This window comes from Hyla sarda, chromosome 4 (genome assembly GCF_029499605.1).
Source record: "Hyla sarda isolate aHylSar1 chromosome 4, aHylSar1.hap1, whole genome shotgun sequence".
In the NCBI taxonomy this organism is placed as follows: domain Eukaryota; kingdom Metazoa; phylum Chordata; class Amphibia; order Anura; family Hylidae; genus Hyla; species Hyla sarda.
The window spans coordinates 403,857,639-403,885,314 of NC_079192.1; the positions used below are offsets into that span (position 1 = coordinate 403,857,639).

The 27,676-nt window shown below is 44.5% G+C and overlaps 1 protein-coding gene across 5 annotated transcripts in view; it reads left to right on the forward strand.

Moving 5' to 3' along the window:
* The window catches only part of PRR5 (proline rich 5), a 192,439-nt gene that overhangs the window by 63,745 nt on the left and 101,018 nt on the right, over positions 1 to 27,676 (forward strand). The gene's annotated exons all lie outside the window — the stretch shown is intronic.

A 27,676-nucleotide genomic window follows, 5' to 3' on the forward strand; every position in this document is an offset into this window, starting at 1 on the left:
ATACGGCTCCTTGACTGATACCTTGGTTAACGCCTAAGTCAGGGGTCGGGACCGGAGCCGCATGTGGCTCTTTTACACCTTTGCCACGGCTCCGGTGTGAGGTGAAAAAGGGAGGGGCAAGTTTTCCGAAGCTACAGCGGGGAGGATCGAGGGCAGAGCCATGGGTTTGATGTTTTCACCGCACGTCTGCAGATAATGAAGCCACGCCCCCTCACGGAGGATGGAGAGCGCGAGAGCGCAGCTCTGCATAATACAAGGAGACAGTGGGAGAGTGGGGACGGACACAGCTCCTCCCCTCCCCCCGCTCTGTACACACAGGACCTCATTGTTCACGGGGAGGTTTCATGTTTGCACAGGGGAAACACAGAGCGGGTGAGGGGAGAGGAGAGGAGACATGCTGCACTGCAGGGGCTGGGGAAGATTTCTATATGTGAGAAGACACATTACACAGGCTGGGGATGTATAGACTACAGGGGAATAAATATCATACTGGGATTGATGGGGGACGGGGACTGCTAAATGACACATGCCGGGAGTTGTAGTCCCTCTTATGTGTGTGTATTCCAGTGTTTCCCAACCAGGGAATGCTGGTAGTAGTAGTTTTGCAACATCTGGAGGCACCCTGGTTGGGAAACACTGGTGTATGAACTGCAACTCCCAGGAGATTACTCATATAATAGAGGTGTTGGTGAACTACAACTCCCAGGAAACTACTCAGATACAATAAAGGTGTTGGTGAACTAAAACCCCCAGGAGACTACTAAGATACAATAGAGGTGTTGGTGAACTACAACTCCCAGGAGAATACTAAGATACAATAGAGGTGTTGGTGAACTACAACTCCCAGGAGAATACTAAGATACAATAGAGGTGTTGGTGAACTACAACTCCCAGGAGACTACTAAGATACAATAGAGGTGTTGGTGAACTACAACTCCCAGGAGAATACTAAGATACAATAGAGGTGTTGGTGAACTACAACTCCCAGGAGACAACTAAGATACAATAGAGGTGTTGGTGAACTACAACTCCCAGGAGAATACTAAGATACAATAGAGGTGTTGGTGAACTACAACTCCCAGGAGAATACTAAGATACAATAGAGGTGTTGGTGAACTACAACTCCCAGGAGATTACTCAGATACAATAGAGGTGTTGGTGAACTACAACTCCCAGGAGAATACTAAGATACAATAGAGGTGTTGGTGAACTACAACTCCCAGGAGACTACAGAGGCAGCATGCTGGTGTTATACCACAGACTGAAGACTCCTGAATGACACATGCTGGGAGTTGTAGTCCCTTTTGTGTGTGTATGCCAGTGTATCCCAACCAGGGCATCAGAGGGGAGGGGGGTTTTGCGGCTCTCAGTTTTTTTTTCTTCGGAAACGGGTCCAAGTGGCTTTTTTTGTCTTAAAGGTTGCAGACCCCTGGCCTACGTTGAAGCCAGGTGCATTTGCGGCCCCTTAGTAGCTTTGGCGAAAAGGGGCATCGAACCTGGATCCTTGCAGGTGCCTTTTGGTCCGGAGGCGAAGGGTAAGGTTTGTTGGGGGGCCTCTCTCCTGTTGGAGAATGGCTTAGCGATAGACCACATCCTTTGTGCACGTTTTTTTAGTGTGACACGTTTGCACTTTTTCTTGCACTTTGGGTGATAGAGAGCACGCGCCTCGGCTCTTAAATTTCTACATGGCTGAACGGAGATCTGCCCAAAGAATAAACTTGTTGATTCTCGGGGTGGAATTCCACCTGACTGTATTGCCATCTATGGAGACGGCAATGTCTGCGTGATCCTACCACTGATGATCTCAGCTGCGCCTGTGGATAAGGCCTTAAACGTCTTGCGGCTGGACCAATGTCATGGTGAAGTATGATTTAACTGTCCGGCAGGCAGGTGCAGAGAATAGTTAGTTAAGGGGCTGAAAGAAAAGTGAGGGGGGGGGGGGAGAAAATCAATGTGGGGGCAAGGAGAGGGCATGGCAGCACTGCTGCAGGGAGGATGAGCGGCCTATCACTGCTGTTGCTTTAGGAGACTGAGAAAGCTGGGTGGCATGCAGTATGCGTGCTGCCCTGCTTTCCCTGTCTCCTAAAGAGCGTTGTTTTTCCTCTTACACAAGGTTTGGGTAGCAAGACCAGACAATGTCAGGTGCTATAAGTCATGTGAGAAGAACATATTGCTGCCTCATTTTTGTGTCTATATTGTGGCCTTAAGTCTGGACCTGACCCTAGGTCTGGAGACCTAAGCTGGAAGCATCATAGGGACCTAAATTGCTGTTAGTTCAGGTCATTTCACCTAAACTCAGAAGTTTGAACTTTTTAATGACTGTCCAAAATTCAACAATTTCTTCTCTACCTCAAAAATAGTCCAAGTGGGTCCTCCTAGCAGTATCTGGTTGAGGGCAGCTTGCCCTTTTCCCGAGGAAAACTTTTTTTTTTTTTTAATCAACTGGAGCCAGAAAGTTAAACAGATTTGTAAATTACTTCTATTAAAAAAACCTTACTCTTTCCAGTACTTTTTAGAGTCTGTATACTACAGAGGAAATGGTTTTCTTTTTGGAACACAGAGCTCTCTGCTGACATCATGACCACAGTGCTCTCTGCTGACATCTCTGTCCATTTTAGGAACTGTCCAGAGCAGCATATGTTTGCTATGGGGATTTTCTCCTACTCTGGACAGTTCTTAAAATGGACAGATGTGGTAGCCCTTGGGGGGTGTATGGTAGCGGTGGTATGGTAACGGTATATGAGGGGTTAATATTAACCCTGTCACTCGTGACGCCAGGGTGAGGGCTGGTATTATTGAGGTATAGCTTCGGCCTATCGCCGCCCTTCCCAGAAACGACAGGTGTATGCAGATAATGACTGAAGGTCCACACTGGAGTTAAACTTGAACTGAAGTAAACTTTACTCTTAAACTTGCGGTACATTCAGAATACAGTAACAATCTCTGTAATACACTTGTATAGACTTCAATGACTGCCAGTTGCTGTGGACCTTGCGTCTTTTGCAGGTTAATAGAATCAAGGTAATTGGTGCGTGGATCCATCCGGATTTAGGGGTAGATTAGGTCCGGTAGTCCCGCAGAGTGTTTGGGGATTGATACACTCTATAACTATAATTATTCAGCCGTTGCCGCAAGGCTCAGGCCTAACTCACTGCGATTACTGCTGTAAAGGTCTTTGCTCATCAAGAGCACAGGAGCAAGAGAGCTAAAATGGCTGCCGCGTCCCTTATATGGACAGGGGGCGGAGCCTAATTTGATAGGTCCAAGGTCAGCTGTCACTCACCGTCACACAGGCTTCTGGGTGATCATCTGACTTCCTATACACATAATAATACCAAAACGAGGCTTGAAATACCAAAGTGAGGCCTGGAACGCATCCAGAGTGAGGCTTGGAACGCATCACATGACCCGAAGGCCCTGCAACACCATAGAAACAAGTAATTAACCATTTATTTACATATATTATGCTATTTACATTAATCTATGCATAAATTACTAATTATATACTAGAATAGAGGCGACTAGGGGTAAACTGACTAATAGGGATCCCTACGTCCTAGGGACTCTGGCTATGGGGACCCATAAATAAACAAGTACCGTATAGAATGCGGTACTGGGATACCACACAGAGATGTCAGAAGAGAGAACTGTGCTCATGATGTCAGCAGAGAGCTCTGTGTTCCAAAAAGAAAACTATTTCCTCTATAGTATTCAGCAGCTAATAAGTACTGGAAGGATTAAGATTTTTTAATGGAAGTAATTTACAAATCTTTCTGGCACCAGTTGATTTAAAAAAAAAAAAAAAAGTTTTCCACAGGAGTACCCCTTTAAAGGGGTACTTTCCTGAAAATATCTTATCCCCTATTCAAAGGATAGGGGATAAAATGTCTAATCACGGGGGTCCCGCCTCTGGGGATCCCCGCGATCTCCGCTGCGGCACCCCTGTCATTGTGTGTACGGAGCAAACTCTGCTCCGTGCCCAATGACTGGCGAACACATCCGCCACGCCCCCTCCATGTAGTAGCCGTCACGCTTCCTCCCATAGACATGAATGGAGGGGGTGTGACGTGACATCACGAAAGTGGCGGCTTCGCTGTTGCCCGCCCGGAGGTCGCAGAGGTCCCTAGTGGCGGGACCCCCGCGGTTAGACATCTTATTCCCTATCCTTTGGATAGGGGATAAGATGTTTTAGTGGAATACCCTTTAAGGTGCACTCTACCAACCTATTCTATAGGCTGGTAGACCACAGGAAAACTATGCCCCCCTTCTCCAGCTAATCCCCTTACTATCTTTTTAACCCTTCCATCACTCCATCAGTTTGTTTTGATTTAAAGGGTACCTCTCATCAAATAAACTTTTAATATATTTTAGATTAATGAATGTTGAATAACTGTGTTAATGAAAAATATGCTTCTTTCTATCAGTCCTGTCAGCAAGCATTTCTGACTCATGCTGGAGTCCTAAACACTCAGAGCTGCCAGCCTGCTTTGTTCACAGACAAACAGGCTGTGAACAAAGCAGGCTGGCAGCTCTGAGTGTTCTCCTTTGTGAACAAAGCAGAGACTGACAGCTCGTAGTGTTTAGGACTCCAGCATGAGTCTGAAATGCTTGCTGCCAGGACTGGTAGGGAGACCCCTAGTGGTCATTTCTTCAAAGTGGCAAATTAAATAGAAAGAAGCATATTTTTTAATAACATTCAATTGTAAAGTTATTCTGCAAACATTAATCTATAATATATCAAAAGTTTTTTTGATGAGAGGTACCCTTTAAAAAAATTAAAAAAAATGTCAGATCTTTCAGCAGAAATGCAAAGATTTGAGGAACGTGGATTACCTATGTATCCAGCGGTGTCCTGGGTATAGAGCGCTGACGTGAACAGAGACTCCCAGAGACATTTTTCTTTTCGCGTCTCGTTCATAATTCATACGATTTCACAGAATAGATGTAACGCTGAAAGCCTGGCGGAGAATCACCCAGCAGCAAATACCGCGTAATGAACGGCTCGTGTCTCTTACCGTCCTGATGGATGAACAAAGCGCAGACCTCATCGGTGAGCAGCGGAACGGAAAGTGTTCTTCCTAGAACACCAGGGGAAGGTTATGGATTTCCTCTGGAGTCTTCTTGCGTTCTTATTTTTACAAAGCCGGCCCATTAAAGGGGTACTCCGGGGGAAAACTTTTTTTTTAATCAACTGGTGCCAGAAAGTTAAAGAGATTTGTAAATTACTTCTATTAAAAAATCTTAACCCTTCCAGTACTTATTAGCTGCTGAATACTACAGAGGACATTATTTTCTTTTTGGAACACAGAGCTCTCTGCTGACATGACGAGCACAGTGCTCTCTGTTGACATCTCTGTCCATTTTAAGAACTGTCCAGATCAGGAGAAAATCCCCATAGCAAACATATGCTGCTCTGGACAGTTCCTAAAATGGACAGAGATGTCAGTAGAGAGCACTGTGTTCCAAAAAGAAAAGAAATTCATATGTAGTATTCAGCAGCTAATAAGTACTGAAAGGATTAAGATTTTTTTTATAGAAGTCATTTACAAATCTGTTTAACTTTCTTGCACAGAGTTGATAAAAAAAACCGTAAGGCGTAAGAACTGAAGTGTTGTGTGTTCTGTTTACTAAAAGCATCAGAGGAGAAACAAAATGCTCAGTCTGGATAAGAAGTTCTAATGAATATGTGGATCAGGATCCTTTTAGTGACACGTCAAGCAAGTTGGGCAATATTTCTTATTTACGGACCCCTGACCAAACCCCAAAACTAAAACAGACCCCAGACAAAACTCACTAAACTAAGAAACTGTAGACCCCAATCGTCACCCACACAGGGACGTGCACAGGTTGACTAGAAAGGGGGCTTGAGCCCCTGCCCCTTTCATGTTCTTCCTAAAAGTGCCCTAGGCAGTCTGGCATCATTATGTGGGCATTTATATGAATAATTATAAGAAGTGCCCTTTTTTTTTTTTTTGTTCGGCCCCTGCCCCCAAAACGTCTGTGCACGTCTCTGCTAAGACAGACCCAGACTAGACTTCTTAATCTAATACAGACTCCAGACCAAAGTCACTAAAAAAATATAGATCCCAGACCAAACCCTTCTAAACTAATATTAACCCCTTAAGGACCGGAGGTTTTTCCGTTTTTGCATTTTCGTTTTTTGCTCCTTGCCTTTAAAAAATCATAACTCTTTCAAATTTACACCTAAAAATCCATATGATGGCTTATTTTTTGCGCCACCAATTCTACTTTGTAATGACGTCAGTCATTTTGCCCAAAAATCTATGGTGAAGCGGGAAAAAAAATCATTGTGCGACAAAATTGAAAAAAAAACGCTGTTTTGTAACTTTTGGGGGCTTCCGTTTCTACGTAGTACATTTTTCGGTAAAAATGACACCTGATATGTATTCTGTAGGTCCATACGATTAAAATGATACCCTACTTATATAGGTTTGATTTTGTCGGACTTCTGGAAAAAATCATAACTACATGCAGGAAAATTAATACGTTTAAAATTGTCATCTTCTGACCCCTATAACTTTTTTATTTTTCCGTGTATGGGGCGGTATGAGGGCTCATTTTTTGCGCTGTGATCTGAAGTTTTTAACGGTACCATTTTTGCATTGATAGGACTTATTGATCACTTTTTATTCATTTTTAAATGATATAAAAAGTGACCAAAAATGCACTATTTTGGACTTTGGAATTTTTTTGCGCGCACGCCATTGACCGAGCGGTTTAATTAATGATATATTTTTATAATTCGGACATTTCCGCACGCGGTGATACCACATATGTTTATTTTTATTTTTATTTACACTGTGTTTTTTTTTTTTATTGGAAAAGGGGGGTGATTCAAACTTTTAATAGGGGAGGAGTTAAATGATCTTTATTCACTTTTTTTTTTCACTCTTTTTTTGCAGTGTTATAGCTCCCATAGGGACCTATAACACTGCACACACTGATCTTCTATGTTGATCACTGGTTTCTCATAAGAAACCAGTGATCAACGATTCTGCCGCATGACTGCTCATGCCTGGATCTCAGGCACTGAGCAGTCATTCGGCGATCGGACAGCGAGGAGGCAGGAAGGGGCCCTCCCGCTGTCCTGTCAGCTGTTCGGGATGCCGCGATTAGCCGCGGCTATCCCGAACAGCCCGACTGAGCTAGCCGGGAACTTTCACTTTCACTTTTAGCCGCGCGGCTCAGCTTTGAGCGCGCGGCTAAAGGGTTAATATCGCGCGGCGCCGCGATCGGCGCTGCGCGCTATTAGAGGCGGGTCCCGGCTTCACTATGACGCCGGGCCCGCCATGATATGACGCGGGGTTACTGTGTAACCCCGCGTTATATCGGAAGAGCAGGACCAAGGACGTACCGGTACGTCCTTGGTCCTTAAGGGGTTAAAGGGGTATTCCAGTAAAAAAAAAAAAAAATTAAAAAATCAACTGGCTCCAGAAAGTTAAACAGTTTGTAAATTACTTCTATTAAAAAATCTTAATCCTTCCAATAATTATCAGCTGCTGAAGTTAAGTTGTTGTTTTCTGTCTGGCAACAGTGCTCTCTGCTGACATCTCTGCTTAACTCCTTTAACCCCGAATCGGAACCCTTTAAATAAATAGAGACTGCTAAATGAATACAAACCCCAAATCAGGACCATAATACTAATACAAACCCCATTCAGAACTCCTAAACGAAAACAGATCCCAGACCAGACGGCTGAACTAAAACAGACCACAGACCAGAACCTTCTAAACTAATACGGATTGCAGGTCAGAGAAAAACAAAAAATAAATGCAAACTCAAGAACAGCCCATCTGAACTAATACAGGCCCAAGATCAGGCCCTTAGATTAAAACAGACCCCACACCAGAGCCTAAAACTAATACAGACCCAAGACCAGACCCTTTATTTCATACTGACCCAAGATCAGACCCTTAAACTAATGCAGACCCAAGACCAAACCCTTAAATAAATACCGACCCAAGACCAGACCCTTAAACTAATGCAGACCCAAGACCAAACCCTTAAATAAATACCGACCCAAGACCAGACCCCTAATCTAATACAGACCTGAGACCACAGTCTATAAATAAATACAGACCCCAGATCAGACCCCTAATCTAATACAAACCTGAGACCACAGTCTATAAATAAATACAGACCCCAGATCAGACCCCTAATCTAATACAGACCTGAGACCACAGTCTATAAATAAATACAGACCCCAGATCAGACCCCTAATCTAATACAAACCTGAGACCACAGTCTATAAATAAATACTGACCCAAGACCAGACCCCTAATCTAATACAAACCTTAGACAACAGTCTATAAATAAATACCGACCCAAGACCAGACCCTTAATCTAATACAGACCTGAGACCACAGTCTATAAATAAATAGAGACCCCAGATCAGACCCCTAAACTAATACAAACCTGAGACCACAGTCTATAAATAAATACAGACCCCAGATCAGAACCCTCATCTAATACAGACCTGAGACCACAGTCTATAAATAAATACAGACCCCAGATCAGACCCCTAAACTATGACAAACCTGAGACCACAGTCTATAAATAAATACAGACCCCAGATCAGACCCCTAAACTAATACAGACCTGAGACCACAGTCTATAAATAAATACAGACCCCAGATCAGACCCCTAAACTAATACAGACCTGAGACCACAGTCTATAAATAAATACAGACCCCAGATCAGACCCCTAAACTAATACAAACCTGAGACCATAGTCTATAAATAAATACAGACCCCAGATCAGATCCCTAAACTAATACAGACCTGAGATCACAGTCTATAAATAAATACAGACCCCAGATCAGATCCCTAAACTAATACAGACCTGAGATCACAGTCTATAAATAAATACAGACCCCAGATCAGAATACTTTAATGAAAGACATTAGATCAGCTAAACGAATATGTATCCCAGGCCAGAGCCTCTAAATAAATTGTGAACTGACATCTGAGACTAGGCTTATAAAGGGGTATTCCGGGATAGAACTTTTCTTTCAAATCCTGTCCAGGCTGTCTCCATGTACAAAAGAAAAAAAAAAAACTACTTACCTCCCGTCACCCTTGATGTCTTGGGTATCCTGCCTCCTCTGAGGTCCTCATCCTGGATGATGAAGATGACACGTCATTCTGCAGATAGGCTAATCCCGGTGCCCGCCTCGGCCAATGAGTGTTGTTATTCATAAATCAGACAGGACTGTGAAACTCAGCCAAGGGCCCCACATACATGTCATACATAGGGGCCCACATACATAGGGGGCCACATACATATCATACATAGGGGCCCACATACATATCATACATAGGGGCCCACATACATATCATACATAGGGGCCCACATACCTATCATACATAGGGGCCCACATACCTATCATACATAGGGGCCCACATACATATCATATATAGGGGCCCACATACCTATCAGACATAGGGGCCCACATACATATCATACATAGGGGCCCACATACATATCATATATAGGGGCCCACATACATATCATACATAGGAGCACACATACATATCATACATAGGGGCCCACATACATGTCATACATAGGGGCCCACATACATATCATACATAGGGGCCGACATACATATTATACATAGGGGCCCACATACCTATCATACATAGGGACCCACATACATATCATACATAGGGGCCCACATACATATCATATATAGGGGCCCACATACATATCAGACATAGGGGCCCACATACATATCATACATAGGGGCCCACATACATATCATATATAGAGGCCCACATACATATCATACATAGGGGCCGACATACATATCATACATAGGGGCCCACATACATATCATACATAGGGGCCCACATACATGTCATACATAGGGGCCCACATACTTATCATACATAGGGGCCCACATACTTGTCATACATAGGGGCCCACATACTTGTTATACATAGGGGCCCACATACTTGTTATACATAGGGGCCCACATACTTGTTATACATAGGGGCCCACATACTTGTCATACATAGGGGCCCACATACTTGTTATACATAGGGGCCCACATACTTGTTATACATAGGGGCCCACATACTTGTTATACATAGGGGCCCACATACATGTCTTACATAGGGGCCCACATACATGTCATACATAGGGGCCCACATACATGTCATACATAGGGGCCCACATACATGTCATACATAGGGCCCCACATACATATCATACATAGGGGCCCACATACATATCATACATAGGGGCCCACATACATTTCATACATAGGGGCCCACATACATATCATACATAGGGGCCCACATACTTGTCATACATAGGGGCCCACATACTTGTTATACATAGGGGCCCACATACTTGTTATACATAGGGGCCCACATACTTGTTATACATAGGGGCCCACATACATGTCATACATAGGGGCCCACATACTTGTTATACATGGGGGCCAACATACTTGTCATACATAGGGGCCCACATACTTGTTATACATAGGGGCCCACATACTTGTTATACATAGGGTCCCTTATACTTGTTATACATAGGAGGCCATATAAGTGTTATACGTAGGGGCCCACATACTTGTTATACATAGGGGGCCATATACTTGTTATACATAGGGTCCCTTATACTTGTTATACACAGGAGGCCATATATGTGTTATACATAGGGGCCCATATACTTATTATATAAACGGGGCCACATATTTGTTATACATAGGGGTCGTCTGTTGAGGGAATCATGGATACTTTAAGGAATTGTCTATATTGATGGTTAGATTAGACTGTGGTGTCATATAACTAGCAGACACTTCTATTAATGTCTTTTTTTATCTTTATTGGCCGTAATAACAACACTCGCGGTTAACAGCCACTTCACATTTATCTGATCTTTAGTATAGTAGACGTGATCCTCCTGTCCGACATTTATGTTTCTCTCAGGAAGAGTCACATTGTAAAGGATGTAATTGAGAAGACTAACATTAGCGCCCAGGGACCCCTGACCTCGGAGCGGGGCCTAGTACGCCTGTGATGCCGGTAACAGAGGCCTATGGAGCTCTGTACGCCATGACGGGATTATTCCTACAGCTCTTTTCCTGACACAGTGGTCATGCTTCATGTTTTTTTGTCTGCCATGCTGTTTTAGCATCTATATAGAGCATGCACTGCCGCATTGCATTAGGGGAGATGTAGTGTTTGCTTTGCTTCTCTGACTGTGGTGAATAAACTTGAAAGACTGGTGGTTGATGGTATTACGATTCCCTATTGCAGGGTGTAAGACAAAGACGATCATTACGTGTAAGCCACATAGCACTAACTCCAATCAGAAGCCCTCACTTAGTTTAGTGTTGCAGAAGAGTCCATACACAGCTTTTCTCTCTTCCAGCCTAATGATTCTCCTTCTCGGAGCAGGAATAGAATAGTAGAGATAAATGTTGTCTCAGTGTGGGCTGAGCACAGTTCTCAGGTACACCTCCTGAAAATCCATATAGGGCGGAACTGACCATGAGCTGACTCAGGTTAGACCTTGACAACTGGAGCCGGATATACACTAGATTCCCTGGCAGTGGCTGGACTGTCTTGTTTTACAGCAGGCTTTGCTGGTAGGAGATTCTGAACTAGGCCTAAATCTTCTCTCCACTAGTGTTGCTCGCGAATATTCGCAATTCGAATATTATTCGCGAATATCGCATATTCGCGAATTCGCGAATTTCGCGAATATAGCGCTATATATTCGTAATTAGGAATATTCGTTTTTTTTTTTTTTTTTTTTTTTTTCTTCACAGTACACATCACAGTGATCACCCCTCTCTGCTTCCAGCTTGTGTGGTGTAAAGAAGGCTGTAATACTACTGTGTGAGACTGGCGTGCAAAAATTCGCATATGCGAAAATTAGCGTACGCAAATTTTCGCATAGGCGAATTTCCACATATGCTAATTTTCGCATGCGCGTATTTTCGCATACGCGAAAATAAACGAGAATATAACGAATATGCGAATATTCGCGAATATATGACGAATATTCGTCCATATATTCGCGAATATTCGCGAATTCGAATATGGCCTATGCCGCTCAACACTACTCTCCACATGTGGCCTAGTAAAAGACAGAAATGCACCCCTGCACGGTAGCCTAAGCTAGACTAGATTGAACTGGTTTGGTTCCAGACCTCTGGGGAGAGAGGGTTGAAATTAGAAGACTCCTCCCATAGAACCTTCTAGCAGCTTCTAGCAAAAGCATTTCTAAGGGAAGTTAATGGGATGTCAGCTTTATGCACCCCTTATATGTGATCAACAGATGTATTGGACTGAAATAAGGAGCAATCACACTATTTGTAGTTCTTGTTACTTCTACACTAATCTTACCTTAGTCAGGTCCAGACTAGAGCCTTGCACACTCTCGCTGGATTTCTGACCATTACCGCCTGCTCCTGCAAGGTGTGTGTCTCACTTCTACCCACTCCCGCTACATTTGTGTCCAAGGCCACCTGCTCCCACAAACATTTTGTCACAGCTTTTCGTAATAGTACCCCCGTGCTATTTCATCACCCCTTGTGCCATTTCATCATCCCCTCGTACCATTTCATCAATCCATGTGCCATTTCATCATCATCCCCTCATGCCATTTCATCAATCCATGTGCCATTTCATCATCCCCTCATGCCGTTTCATCACCCCTCGAGCCCTTTCACCTCGCCCTTGTGCCATTTCATCATCCCCTCATGCCATTTCATCATCCCCTCATGCCATTTCATCATCCCCTCATGCCATTTCATCATCCCCTCATGCCATTTCATCACCCCTCGAGCCCTTTTATCTCGCCCTTGTGCCATTTCATCATCCCCTCATGCCATTTCATCATCCCCTCGTGCCATTTCATCATCCCCTCATGCCATTTCATCATCCCCTCGTGCCATTTCATCAATCCATGGACCATTTCATCATCCCCTCATGCCATTTCATCACCACTCGAGCCCTTTCATCTCGCCCTTGTGCCATTTCATCATCCCCTCGTGCCATTTCATCACCACTCGTGCCATTTCATCCTCCCCTTGTGCCATTTCATCACACTTGTGCCATTTCATCCTCCCCTTGTGCCCTTTCATCACCCCTTTTGCCATTTCATCCTCCCCTTGTGCCATTTCATCACCCCCTCGTGCCATTTCATCACCCCCTTGTGCCATTTCATCATCCCCTTGTGCCATTTCATCACCCCCTTGTGCCATTTCATCATCCCCGTGTGCCCTTTCATCACCCCTTGTGCCATTTCATCACCCCCCTCGTGCCATTTCATCAATCCATGTGCCATTTCATCACCCCCTTGTGCCCTTTCATCACCCCCTCGTGCCATTTCATCATCCCCTTGTGCCATTTCATCCTCCCCTCGTGCCATTTCATCACCCCCCTTGTGCCCCTTCATCATCCCCTTGTGCCCTTTCATCACCCCTTGTGCCATTTCATCCTCCACTTGTGCCCTTTCATCACTCCCTTATGCCATTTCATCCTCCCTTTGTGCCCTTTCATCACCCCCTTGTGCCATTTCATCCGCTCTATGTTCTGTGACCACTCCCACGCACAACAACCTCATTACCACCCGCAAGTTCTTTTTATTGGGTCCCACGGGATTCCAATCCCGATGCAGGCCTCTACACTAGACCACATAGCAAGCCCTGATATGTGATGCCCCAAACAACCTAAATGTCAAAGATGGGTTGCATTTCCATTGGGTTACACATTTTACATTCCTTAATGCACTGGCATGACCCTACAGCTGCCATATAGAAATACACATACTCAGAGCGGATGGCACTTCCTTTCCCTTAGGGACAGTGGTGTCCCATACAGGCACTTGACTGGTAACCTGAATGTTGGTACCAGTAATCGTAATTGTTACTTTATCTCAGCCCTCAACAGCCTGGTCAACCGGTGCCATATGGTGCCCAATGGTGCCCAGATCCGCCGATGATAAAAGTTTATGCTACCATAAAAAATACATTACATTTCACATATATACATGTACGGATATATGTTCAATGGGAACATCTTGAAGTGGACTACCACCCTAAGCAGAACCCCGACCCTAGTTCTAAGGCGCAGATTTAAAGGAGCTATCTCATGGAGATAAACTTATCCCCTATCCATAAGATAGGGAAAAAGTTTTAGATTGTGGGGGGTCCGAGCGCTGGGGCCCCCCGTGATCTCCTGTACGGGCCCTCTGCTCTCCCTTGGAGCGGCGGGTCATGACCACCACCCAATGTACGCCCCCTCCATATATCTCTATGGGAGAGCTATTCGGCTATCTTCGGCCCCCCCCCCCCCCCCCCCCAAGATCTAAAACTTGCGGATAGGGGATATGTGTTTTTTTTCCACGAGACAACTCCTTGAATTTCCTATTTATGTTTTTTTTTTTTTTTTAAGAAATTTTTATAAGAGTATTACATTACAAATAGTATTTGCATTACTTATTATGCATCAGTTTTGTGTTGTTTCATGTCCCTACTCTAGTCACATCCAGAGCTGGTTTTCGTTTTCTTTTCGTCGTTGCTGTCACTGTTTCCAGAGATGATGTTCGCCTCGCTATTAGTCGACACATTGTCATTGGCCGCGTGTTGTGTGTCGTGTCGCGCCTCGGGGCAAATATCGCAAGGTCGGAAAAGTTGAAAAGTTCAGGGCGGGCGTAGCTTTTATTTTAGGTATAATACAAAAAATAGTACTTAGGTCAGTGTTTCCCAACCAGGGTGCCTCTAGCGGTTGCAAAACTACAACTCCCAGCATGCCCGGACAGCCTTTGGCTGTCCGGGCATGCTGGGAGTTGTAGCTTTGCAACAGCTGGAGGTGCTCTGGTTGGGAAACACTGACTTGCATGTATGAGCTGTAGTATTGGGGGGGGGGGGGGTGATGCTCTGGTAGGGACCTGATGTACAACATATGACTCCGACAGATGGCGATTATTTAGGGTCTGTCACCTTATGACAGCCGGGGGGGAGGATGAAAGGATTCTGGAAATCATATCACATAGACAACTCCAGCAGAAGAAGGGTTAACTATGCATGATAAATGACTTTTACGGGACAGGGGGTATCAAAATTCACATATTTTTTTCCCGTATTACCCATTAATATTGTTATTTGTCTCTAGTCACAGCCAAAGCTTCGAGGTTCTGATTCATTTACGTTCCCTGTTGCGCCACTTTATCTCCCACAATGCACCACAGCAAGGCAGGTTCTGACACTGGACAGCGAAACACGAGGTCCTGCGTTTTGAGAGCTTAGAGTAGAGGAGTTTGTTTTTGAATGCTGCTTTGGGTGTGAACAGTGTCATAATGCCTCTCATTTTTACTAGTAATTTCGTTTTTCAGTTTAATAGGCAAATATAACCTGGATCATAATATTTAAATAGCTGAAACTTATAGATTTTTTTTTTTTTTTTTTTTTTTGCCCGAATATGGTGGCCATGACGGTTTCCATACTTAATAGAGGGGTTATCCAGGATAAAAAAATAAATAAATAAATATATATAATAAATAAATAATGAAAAAAAAATTATATATATATATATATATATATATATATATATATATATATATATATATATAGTATGTTTTCTTTTAAAAAAAACAGCGCCACCCCTGTCCTTACTTTTTGTGTGGTATTACATTTTGGCTCTATTTACTTCAGTGGAAATGAGCTGCGATACCACACACAAACTGAGGACAGGGGTGGCGCTGTTTTTGGAAGAAAGTAGAAATGCTTTGAAAAAAAATCCTGGATAACCCCTGGATAACAAAGGGGTTATTAAGGATTAGAAAAAAGTATAGCTGCTTTCTTTCAGAAACTACGCCACTCTTGCCCTCAGTTTGTGTGTGGTATTTCAACTCGGCTCTATTAAGGTGAATGGAGTTGAAATGTAATACCAGGTACAAACTGAGGACAGGGGTGGCGCTGTTTTTAAAAGAAAACAGCCAAATTTATTTATTTTTTATTTTGTATAACACCTTGTTAGTTGTAACATACGGTAATTTAAAAAAAAAAAAAACAACAATTTAGCTAAGACAAAACTTAATATAAATTTTAACAATTTAAAGGGGTTATCCACCAGTAGGATCTACTGATAAGACATTATGACAGGATGTCCTGTTGTTGAGACCACCCATCAAAATCCATCAACAAGTGCTCAATTTCCTAACAGCACCCCCGCAGGGGAACCAAAGCATTACACAATTCTCATTAAAGTCACTGGGCTGTCTGTGTAATGCTGGGTCCTCCGAGGAGGGAGACACTCTATGTAGTCACTTACTTTTGGCTCTGGATAATTGATCACGCTCTAGAAAGAGGGCTTTGGAAAGTAGACAAACCTTTTTACAGAAGAGGACAACACAGGGACCTATATTTATTGGGGATTTTTTTCTTTAGTAGGGTAGTATTACGTTTAAAGGGGTACTCCAGTGAAAAACATTTTTTTTTTTAAATAAACTGGTGCAAAAACATTAAACAGATTTGTAATTTACATCTATTTAATAATCTTAATCCTTCCAGTCCTTATCAGCTGTTGTATGCTCCACAAGTTCATTTCTTTCTAAATTTATTTCCAGTCTGACCACAGTCAGCTCTCTGCTGACATCTCTGTCCTAGTCAGGAACTGTCCAGAGCAGGAGAGGTTTGCTATGGGAATTTGCTCCAGCTCTTGACAATTCCTGAGACAGACAGAGGTGTCAGCAGAGAGCACTGTGGTCAGACAGAAAATAAATTCAAAAAGAAAAGAACTTCCTGTGGAGCATACAGAAGCTGATACAGTATTTGTTGCCGTATAAGACGCACTTTTTCTTCCCCAAAACTGGGGGGGGGGGGGGGGAAAGTTGGTGTGTCTTATACGGCGAATACACACCTATCGCCGCGGTCCCTGCGGCCATCAACGGCCGGGACCCGCGGCTAATACAGGACATCACCGATAGTGGTGATGCCCTGTATTAACCCTTCAGACGCGGCGATCAAAACTGACCGCCACGTCTGAAGCGAAAAGAACACTAAGCCGGCTGTTCAGTCGGGCTGTTCGGGACCGCCACGGTGAAATCGCGGCGTCCCGAACAGCTTACAGGACACTGGGGGGGACCTTACCTGCCTCCTTGGTGTCTGCTCCGTGCCGGGATCCCCTGCATGGCCGGCACTCTCCTTCGTCGTCATCACGTCGTTGCGCACGCCGTCCCGTCATCCAATAGGAGCAGCGTGCGTAGCGACGTGATGACGGCGATGGAGAGTGTGGATCCTGGGGAAGAAGACGTCCAGAGCGTCGGGGACACCCTGGGGACGTGGCGACAGCGATGACGAGCGGTGACGAGCGGTGACGGCCAGCGGTGACGAGCGGTGACGGGTCCGGAGCGGCGGGGACACGTAAGTATAACCTCCAATACCAGTGGTCTTCAACCTGAGGACCTCCAGATGTTGCAAAACTACAACTCCCAGCATGCCCGGACAGCCAACGGCTGTCCGGGCATGCTGGGAGTTGTAGTTTTGCAACATCTGGAGGTCCGCAGGTTGAAGATCACTGTTGGGTTCAGAATCTTTTTTTTTTCTAGATTTTGCACCTTTAAAATTGGGTGCGTCTTATATGCCGATGAGTCCTATAGGGCGAAAAATACGGTAAGTACTGGAAGGATTAAGATTTTTTTAATAGAAGTAATTTACAAATCTGTTTAACTTTCTGGCACCAGTTGATTTAAAAAAAAAAAATGTTTTTCACTGGAGTACCCCTTTAAGAAATAAAAAATAAATAGATAAAAAAAAAAATAGAGCCGCAACTACATCTTTCAATTTTGCTGCAATACCAAACACAACCCATAGACAGGTGTGGCGCTGTTTCTGGAAAAAAGCAGATCTATTTTTCCAATCTTGTTGTTTTTTAGTCCTCTAGTGCTGTACGCTATAGAAGTCTACACTAATGGCTGAATCGTCCTCTCTCAGTATAAACATGCAGCATTTTCTCTTATGTTGAGGTCTCCCGGGATCAGGCTAGGATGTGTTTCATTGGCCGCCTCCTGTGACTTTCTCTGATTCGTGAGTGGGGAAAATTAACAATAAGCAGCTGATGAACTTCGCCGTCTTGTTCTCGCTGTCTCGCTGGCCCCTTACTGGTATTGACTGTAAACTGATTTTATTGTATAGTAAACATGAAGAGGAAGAGAAGTTCAAAGAGTCAAAGAAAATCATTGCTTCATTATATCGTTTTATTGATGGGAAAAACAACTCGAAAAAGTGTAATAGTGCGGGTGGTTGTTATACGGGAAAATGCCCTTAAGGCCTCATGCACACGGCTTGTACGGTACTTGTAATATGGTACACGTAGCCACTACGGCCCATAATATACCCAAATTTATAATACCATACCCCTTCAATAGCAGTCGGCTTCATCATTCCTCCCATCATCTACACACACACATATATATATATATATATATATATATATATATATATATATATACACATTTGGCCGACCCCCATGCTCATGCACATTTGAATGGACCTACATGCAGTTTTTAATGGGGTGAGGGCAATGGTTGCTGTCAGATTTTCAATGCCCGATCCTTTTTCTCTCAGACAACTTGTATCAGGGGAAAGTTGTTGCACCCTCTATAAAAATAATATACACTGCTCAAAAAAATAAAGGGAACACTAAGATAACACATCATCCTAGATCTGAATGAATGAACTAATCGTATGAAATACTTTCATCTTTACATAGTTGAATGTGCTGACAACAAAATCACATAAAAATTATCAATGGAAATCAAATTTATCAACCCATGGAGGTCTGGATACGGAGTCACACTCAAAATCACAGTGGAAAACCCCACTACAGGCTGATCCAACTTTATGTAATGTCCTTAAAACAAGTCACAATGAGGCTCAGTAGTGTGTGTGGCCTCCACGTGCCCGTATGACCTCTCTACAATGCCTGGGCATGATCCTGATGAGGTGGCGGATGGTCTCCTGAGGGATGTCCTCCCAGGCCTGGACTAAAGCATCCGCCAACTGCTGGACAGTCTGTGGTGGATGGAGCGAGACATGATGCCCAGATGTGCTCAATCGGATTCAGGTCTGGGGAACAAGCGGGCCAGTCCATAGCATCAATGCCTTCCTCTTGCAGGAACTGCTGACACACTGCAGCCACATGAGGTCTAGCATTGTCTTGCATTAGGAGGAACCCAGGGCCAACCGCACCAGCATATGGTCTCACAAGGGGTCTGAGGATCTCATCTCAGTACCTAATGGCAGTCAGGCTACCTCTGGCAAGCACATAGAGGGCTGTGCGGCCCCCAAAGAAATGCCTCCCCACACCATTACTGACCCACCGCCAAACCGGTCATGCTGGAGGATGTTGAAGGCAGCAGAACATTCTCCACAGCGTCTCCAGACTCTTTCCCATCTGTCACATGTGCTCAGTGTGAACCTGCTTTCATTTGTGAAGAGCACAGGGCGCCAGTGGCGAATTTGACAATCTTGGTGTTCTCTGGCAAATGCCAAACGTCCTGCACGGTGTTGGGCTGTAAGCACAACCCCCACCTGTGGACATCGGGCCTCATACCCCCCTCATGGAGTGTGTTTCTGACCGATTGAGTGGACACATGCACATTTGTGGCCTGCTGGAGGTCATTTTGCAGGGCTCTGACAGTGCTCCTCCTGCTCCTCCTTGCACAAAGGTGTAGGTAGCGGTCCTGCTGCTGGGTTGTTGCCCTCCTACAGCCTCCTCCATGTCTCCTGATGTACTGGTCTGTCTCCTGGTAGCGCCTCCATGCTCTGGACACTACGCTGACAGACACAGCAAACCTTCTTGCCACAGCTCGCATTGATGAGCCATCCTGGATGAACTGCACTACCTGAGCCACTTGTGTGGGTTGTAGACTCCGTCTCATGCTACCACTAGAGTGAAAGCACCGCCAGCATTCAAAATTGACCAAAACATCAGCCAGGAAGCATAGGAACTGGGAAGTGGTCTGCAGAACCACTCCTTTATTGGGGGTGTCTTGCTAATTGCCTATAATTTCCACCGGTTGTCTGTTCCATTTGCACAACAGCATGTGAAATTGATTGTCAATCAGTGTTGTTCCTGAGTGGACAGTGTGATTTCACAGAAGTGTCATTGACTTGAAGTTTTATTGTGCTGTTTAAGTGTTCCCTTTATTTTTTGAGCATTTTTTTTTTAAATCAACTTGTGCCAGAAAGTTTTTAAATTTCTTCTATTAAAAAATATTAATCCTTCCAGTACCTATCAGCTGCTGTATGTTCCACAGGAAGTTCTTTTTTTATTTTTTATTTCCTGTCTGTTTGACCACAGTGCTCTCTGCTGACACCTCTGTCCATTTTCAGAACTGTCCAGAGCAGGAGCAAATCCCCATAGCAAATCTACCCTGCTCTGGACAGTTCCTGACATGGACAGAGGTGTCAGCAGAGAGCACAGTGGTCAGACAGAAAGGAAATTAAAAAAGAATAGAACTTCCTCTGTAGTATAGCAGCTGATAAGTACTGGAAAGATTAAGATTTTTTTAATACAAGTGATTTACAAAACTTTTTAACTTTCTGGCACCAGTTGATTAAAAAAAAAAAAAATATGCTGTCACGCCCCCTCCCAGAGACTTGCATTGAGGAGGTGTGGCCGTGATGTCACAAGTGGGGCGTGACCATGACATCACGAGCCTCCGCCCCGCATCGCCAGTCATCAGGCATGGAGCAAAGTTTGCTCCGTGCACCCGATGTCTGGGGTGCCGCAGCCGAGATCGGGACCCCCACAATCTGACATCTTATCCCCTATCATTTGGATAGTGGATAAGATGTCTAGGGGCGGAATACCCCTTTATAGGGGTAGTCCAGTGGTGAAAAACTTATCCCCTATCCTAAGGATAGGGGATAAGTTTGAGATAGCGGGGGGGTCCGACCGCTGGAGCCCCCTGCGATCTCTCTGTACGGGGGCCAGGCTCTCTGGACAGATAGCGGGTGTTGACCCCCGCACGAAGCTGCGGCCGACACGCCCCCTCAATACATCTCTATGGCAGAGCCTGAGATTGCCGAAGGCAGCGCTTCGGCTCTGCCATAGAGTTGTATTGAGGGGACGTGTCGGCCGCAGCTTCGTGCGGAGGCCGACACGCCCCCTTCCCGCGGGCTGTCGGGGCTCCGTACAGGAGATCGCAGGGGGCCCCAGCGGTTGGACCCCCCGCGATCCCCTATCCTTAGGGTTCACCACTGGACTACTCCTTTAAGTCCCATCACAGTCAGATGGACTGTCTCTGATTTGTCTAATACAGTACTCCCCCATGGTGGTGTCATGACTGTAAGTGCAGGTCTCACCCCCATCTGTCCTGTAGAGGCGCCATGGCCGTCCCAGTTCAAGCATCTATTCCCGTCACTTATTCCGTGCGCTGGCGGCGTTCTCATTATCGCTCTGTTAAATACACACGGTATTAATGTGCAGCTATTTAAAATGTCAGAATAGGTATGAAAATCTCTGGAGCGTGACCAAAGCATTATTAATACTTGTCCGAGAACGTGACTCTCTGTATTAACACCTTCGTTATAAAAAGAAGCGAGTACCTGAAGGATTACAGCGGTGGAGCCTTTGAAGACAGAATCCGAGTGTCTACCGGGGGGTCCTTGTCTCTTTCTCTTCAAATTAAGATTAACCCCTTAAGGACCAAGCTCATTTTCACATTAAAGGGGTAGTCCAGTGGGGGTCCGACCGCTGGGGCCCCCTGCGATCTCTCTGTACGGGGGCCAGGCTCTCCGGCCAGATAGCGGGTGTCGACCCCCGCACGAAGCGGCGGCCGACACGTCCCCTCAATACATCTCTATGGCAGAGTCGGAGATTGCCGAAGGCAGCGCTTCGGCTCTGCCATAGAGTTGTATTGAGGGGGTATGTCGGCCGCCGCTTAGTGCGGAGGTCGACACGCCCCCTTCCCGCGGGCTGTTGGGGCTCCGTACAGGAGATCGCAGGGGACCCCCGCGATCTGCAACTTATCCCCTATCCTTAGGATAGGGGATAAGTTTTTCACCACTGGACTACTCCTTTAAGGACCAGGCCAATTTTAATTTAGCGTTTTTCGTTTTTTCCTCCTCGCCTTCTAAAATACAGAACTCTTTTATATTTCCATCTACAGACCCATATAAGGGCTTGTTTTTTGCATGACCAATTGTACTTCGTAATGAAACCTCTCATAAAATGTACGGCAAACGCAAAAAAAATAATTTTTTAGGGAGGAAATTTAAATGAAGACCACAATTTGCACATTTTGGAGGGTTTCATTTTCACTTTGTACAATTTACGGTAAAAATTACCTGTGTTCTTTATTCTGTGGGTCAATACGATTAAAATTATACCCATGGCTAGATACTAAAAAATTTTGTACCGCTTAAAAAAAATCTAAAACTTTTTGTACAAAATCAGTAATCTAAAATTGCCCTATTTTGACCACCTATAACTTTTTTTTTCATTTTTCCGTATATAGGGCGGTATGAGGGCTGATTTTTTTGAGCCGTCATCTGCATTTTTTATCGATACCACATTTGCATACATAAAACTTTTATATCATTTTTTTTTATTTTGGAATAAAATGTGACAAAAAAGCAGCATTTTTGGACTTTTTTTTTTTTTAACGTTTACGCCGTTCACCGTACGGGATCATTAAAATTATATTTTTATAGTTCGGACGTTTCCGCACGTGGTGATACCAAATATGTTTATAAAAAAAAATGTTTACGCTCTTCCCCCTAAACATGTCTGATCAAGAGGTCTGGCCAGTGCTGCGGCATTACGGTAATGAAAGCAGTGATCGTGACGTCACGCCATACGCCCTCCATTCAAGTCTATGGGAGGGGGCTTAACGGCTAGTAAACAGCCGTCACATCTCCTCCCATAGACATGAATGGAGGGGTCATGGCGGCTGTGATATCCAGTCATCCTGCAAGGGGCAGAGTTCGCTCCGTCCATTGGATGACTGGGGTGCCGAGGCAGAGATTGTGGAGGACCAAAGTGGCTGGACCCCCGCAATCAGACATCTTATCCCCAAACCTTTAGATAGGGGATAACATGTCTAGAATCGGAGTTCCCCTTTAAGATTTATTTTTTTTTATAATTTTTTAGATAAATGAGTATTATGAGACATACCGTATATACTTGAGTATAAGCCGAGTTTTTCAGCACGATTTTTTGTGCTGAAAACACTCCCCTCGGCTTATATTCAAGTGAACTCTCCGCCCTCAGTGGTCTTCAACCTGCGGACCTCCAGATGTTTCAAAACTACAACTCCCCCCCCCTTCCCCCTTTAGTTTTGTACTCACCTCCGCTCGGGTGAGCTGGTTAGGGCCATCTGTGCTGCAGGACCGTCCGTTGGGGAGGGATAGTCGTTTCGGGCTGTCCATCTTCACCGGGTGGGCCTCTTCTCCGCGCTTCACGCCCGGCCCTGAAATAATGACGTTGCCTTGACGACAACGCACAGGGACGTTGACGTTGAACGTCCCTGTGCGTCGTCGTCAAGACAACGTCATTATTCCCGGGCCGGGCGCGAATCAGACATTGACAAGCGGTGATGATGAAGGGGGTGGTGTGGGATGATGACAGGGTAATGATGAAGGGGGGGGATGATGAAGGGGGGATGATGACAGGGTAATCATGAAGGGGGGATGATGAAGGGGGGGATGATGACAGGGTAATCATGAAGGGGGGGATGATGACAGGTAATGCTGAAGGGGGGATGATGAAGGGGGGATGATGACAGGGTAATGATGAAGGGGGGGATGATGACAGGGGGGATGATGACAGGGTAATGATGAAGGGGGGATGATGAAGGGGGGATGATGACAGGGTAATGATGAAGGGGGGATGATGACAGGTAATGATGAAGCAGGGGGTGATGAAGGGGGGATGATGACAGGGTAATGATGAAGGGGGGTGGATTATGAAGCGGGGATGATGACAGGGTAATCATGAAGGGGGGGTGATAACAGGGTAATGATGAAGGGGGGGATGATGAAGGGGGGATGATGACAGGTAATGATGACAGGGTAATGATGAAGATGATGAAGGGGGAATGATGACAGGGTAATGATGAAGGGGGGGATGATGACAGGTGATGATGATGAGGGTGTTAATGATGGGGGTCTGGATGATGACAGGGGGGATGATGTATTTCCCACCCTGGGCTTATAGTCGAGTCAATAACTTTTCCTGGGTTTATGGGGTGAAATTAGGGGCCTCGGCTTATATTCGGGTCGGCTTATACTCGAGTATATACAGTAGTCGGTTGTTTAGTTAGTAAAGATAAATTTAAGTTTGTTTCTTAGAATATTCCGTTTCTTTTCATCTCTCATTTAATCGTGGTTTGGCGCTTCCTGCCCGAGTCTGATCCTCCAGATAAGCGTCTGGCATCACTAGACGTCTGTGCGGTCGTCCTCGGTGCAGCTGTTCCCCTGACTTGTTGCTGCGCTATTATTAGCAATTATTACTCTGTTGAATTTGCATCCTTCCGGCTAATTCTGTAATATGTCAGCGGGACGACTTACAAGACATTTGACTCATTTGGTGTTTTTCATGTGTTCTGCGGAGTTCAGTTTATATTGGACTCGGGGTTATACATGGGATGAGGAAATTAGTCACGTGTCGCTTAGTCAGTGTTTTTCTTCACATGCGTGTGTTGGGGTAATGTGTTACTAGAAACATTGATCCTTTCATAAATATTTATTGTGGAATCATTTATTTATTTATTTATTTTAATCTTTGCTACCCTTTCCTGCAAGTGATGGTCAGAAAACAGTTTATGTTTTCTTTTATAGCAAGAATTTATTCATCCGCATCAGTCCATGTCACCAGTAGACTCATGAACTTAAAGGGGTACTTCCGTAGAAAACTTCATTTTTTATTTTTAATTAACTGGTACCAGAAAGCTAAACAGATTTGTAAATTACTTCTATTAAAAAATCTTAATCCTTCCACTAATTTTTAGGGTCTGTATACTTCAAAGGAAATTATTTTCTTTTTGGAACACAGAGCTCTCTGCTGACATCACAAGCACAGTGCTCTCTGCTGACATCTCTGTCCATTTTAGGAACTGTCCAGAGCAGCATATCTTTGCTATGGGGATTTTCTCCTACTCTGGACAGTTCTTAAAATGGACAGCAGAGGTCAGCAGAGAGCACTATGGTTATGATGTCAGCAGAGAGCTCTGTGTTCCAAAAAGAAAACCATTTCCTCTGTAGTATTCAGCAGCTAATAAGTACTGGAAGGATTAAAGGGGTATTCCAGGCAAAAACTTTTTTTTTTTTATATGTCAACTGGCTCCGGAAAGTTAAACAGATTTGTAAATTACTTCCATTAAAAAATCTTAATCCTTCCAATAGTTATTAGGCTTCTGAAGTTGAGTTGCTGTTTTCTGTCTAACTGCTCTCTGATGACTCACGTCCCGGGAGCTGTGCAGTTCCTATGGGGATATTCTCCCATCATGCACAGCTCCCGGGACGTGACATCATCATTGAGCAGCTAGACAGAAAACTTCAGAAGCTAATAACTATTGGAAGGATAAAAAATTTTTTAATAGAAGTAATTTGCAAATCTGTTTAACTTTCTGTTTCAGTTGATTTAAAAAAAAAAAAAGAAGAAAGTTTTGCACGGGAGTACCCCTTTAACTCCTTATGGATATGTGTCCCCTTAAAGTAAAAGTGCCCCCCCCCCCCCCCCCCCCGCTCAATTTCGGTTGACTTCTAAATTAATAAAAGTTATACACATCTAGCCCGATCCCCAAATCAAACGGGGCACATAGGGGGAGATTTAGCAAAACCTGTCTAGAGGAAAAGTTGCCGAGTAGCCTGTGTCCAAGCCATCGTAATGATGTCACCTCATTGAGCTGGCCTATTTTATCCTCTTGTTGGCTACTGTTAAAGTGACGTCATGACACCTGCCAGCTAGATTTCCAATCACAGGGTGAATGATGGAGCAGGGAGCTGATAGTTGTGTTCACCTGTGTGTGCATCTTGAGGATGCAGATACAGTTGGCTTTGATGATGGCCTGGGAATTCAGGAAACAGGGCCAAAACCCCAAGGCTTGTGACCCAGATGTCAGCTTTGTAACGATGCTGGATGTGGATCCTCCAACCTGTGTTGTAGATGACAGGGGCCGTATCGGGGAGCGGAGTCTAAGGTGCTGCTGGTCTTCACCAGAGCCCGCAGCAAGGCAGGATGGGCTTGCTGCGGCAGGAGACACCCAGGTAGCTACCCCCGTTACAACTTGACCACACAGACACACAACGTTGATCACACAGACACACAACGTTGTGTGTCTGTGTGGTCAAGTTGTAACGGGGGTAGCTACCTGGGTGTCTCCAGCAAGCCCATCCTGCCTTGCTGCGGGCTCTGGTGAAGACCAGCAGCACCTTAGACTCCGCTCCCCGATACGGCCCCTGTCATCTACAACACAGGTTGGAGGATCCACATCCAGCATCGTTACAAAACCTTTCCTAATCCCTGGCTCACTTAAAGAATGGTAGGAGGGGTTCACAAGAACCGGAAATCCAATAAAACCTAAAGGTATGCAGAACCGCACACCTGACTAAAATATGTGATAACCCCAAGTATAAAAAATAAAAATGAATATTAAGTAAGGATACAGGTATAATACACTAAGAAGTCATTATTAAAAATATATTTTATTACACATAATGTAATACAGTGGTCCCTCAAGTTACAATATTAATTGGTTCCAGGACAACCATTGTATGTTGAAACCATCGTATGTTGAGACCAGAACTGTATGGAAACCTGGTAATTGGTTCTAAAGGCACCAAAATTTCATCCAAAAATAGGAAAATTAAAGAAAAATTGTAGTAACTAATATAGATAAAGCAAATCATTCCATATAAAAGTAATAAAGATCTGCTGGGAGCTGTAAATCACTGTCTATGTCAGTGTTTCCCAAGCAGGGAGCCTCCAGCTGTTGCAAAACTACAACTCCCAGCATGCCCGGACAGCCAAAGGCTGTCCGGGCATGCTGGTAGTTGTAGTTTTGCAACAGCTGGCAGCGCCCTGGTTGGGAAACACTGGTCTATGTTGAGGACAGGAGCTTCTTCAGGGTCCTGTACAGTACACGCAATGTCCTAAAAAAGTAACATGGAGCCGCCCTCACCTGATGTCTAAAGGAGCAGGTAACCCTGGTACAGGTAAAGTGTACAGAACACGTAATACCTCCCTGTACTGTAGGGGGCGGTACCAGATATCAGTCAGTGCATACGCTTCAGTAATACAGGGGTTTTTACCAGAAAATTGCCCATTCTGATTGGTCAATCCTTTCAGCCATTGACACGTTTCACAGATCTGGACTGTCCGTACATTTTATGTTGAGTCTGGTTTCAACTTACAATGGTCCAGAAAAGACCATTGTATGTTGAAACTATTGTATGTTGAGGCCATTGTAAGTTGAGGGATCACTGTATACACAGAATTAATTCATGTGGGCATAAAAATGGATAACAATCCTAAGAATATTAAAAAAGTTAAAAAAAAAAAAAAAAAAAAAAGGTAGGTGGGGGTACTGGGATATAGAGTCCTGTATAGTAAAATATATAGTAATACCACATATAATGTAAACGCATAGAGCCTAAAATGGAATATATAAAGTGCTAGTGCA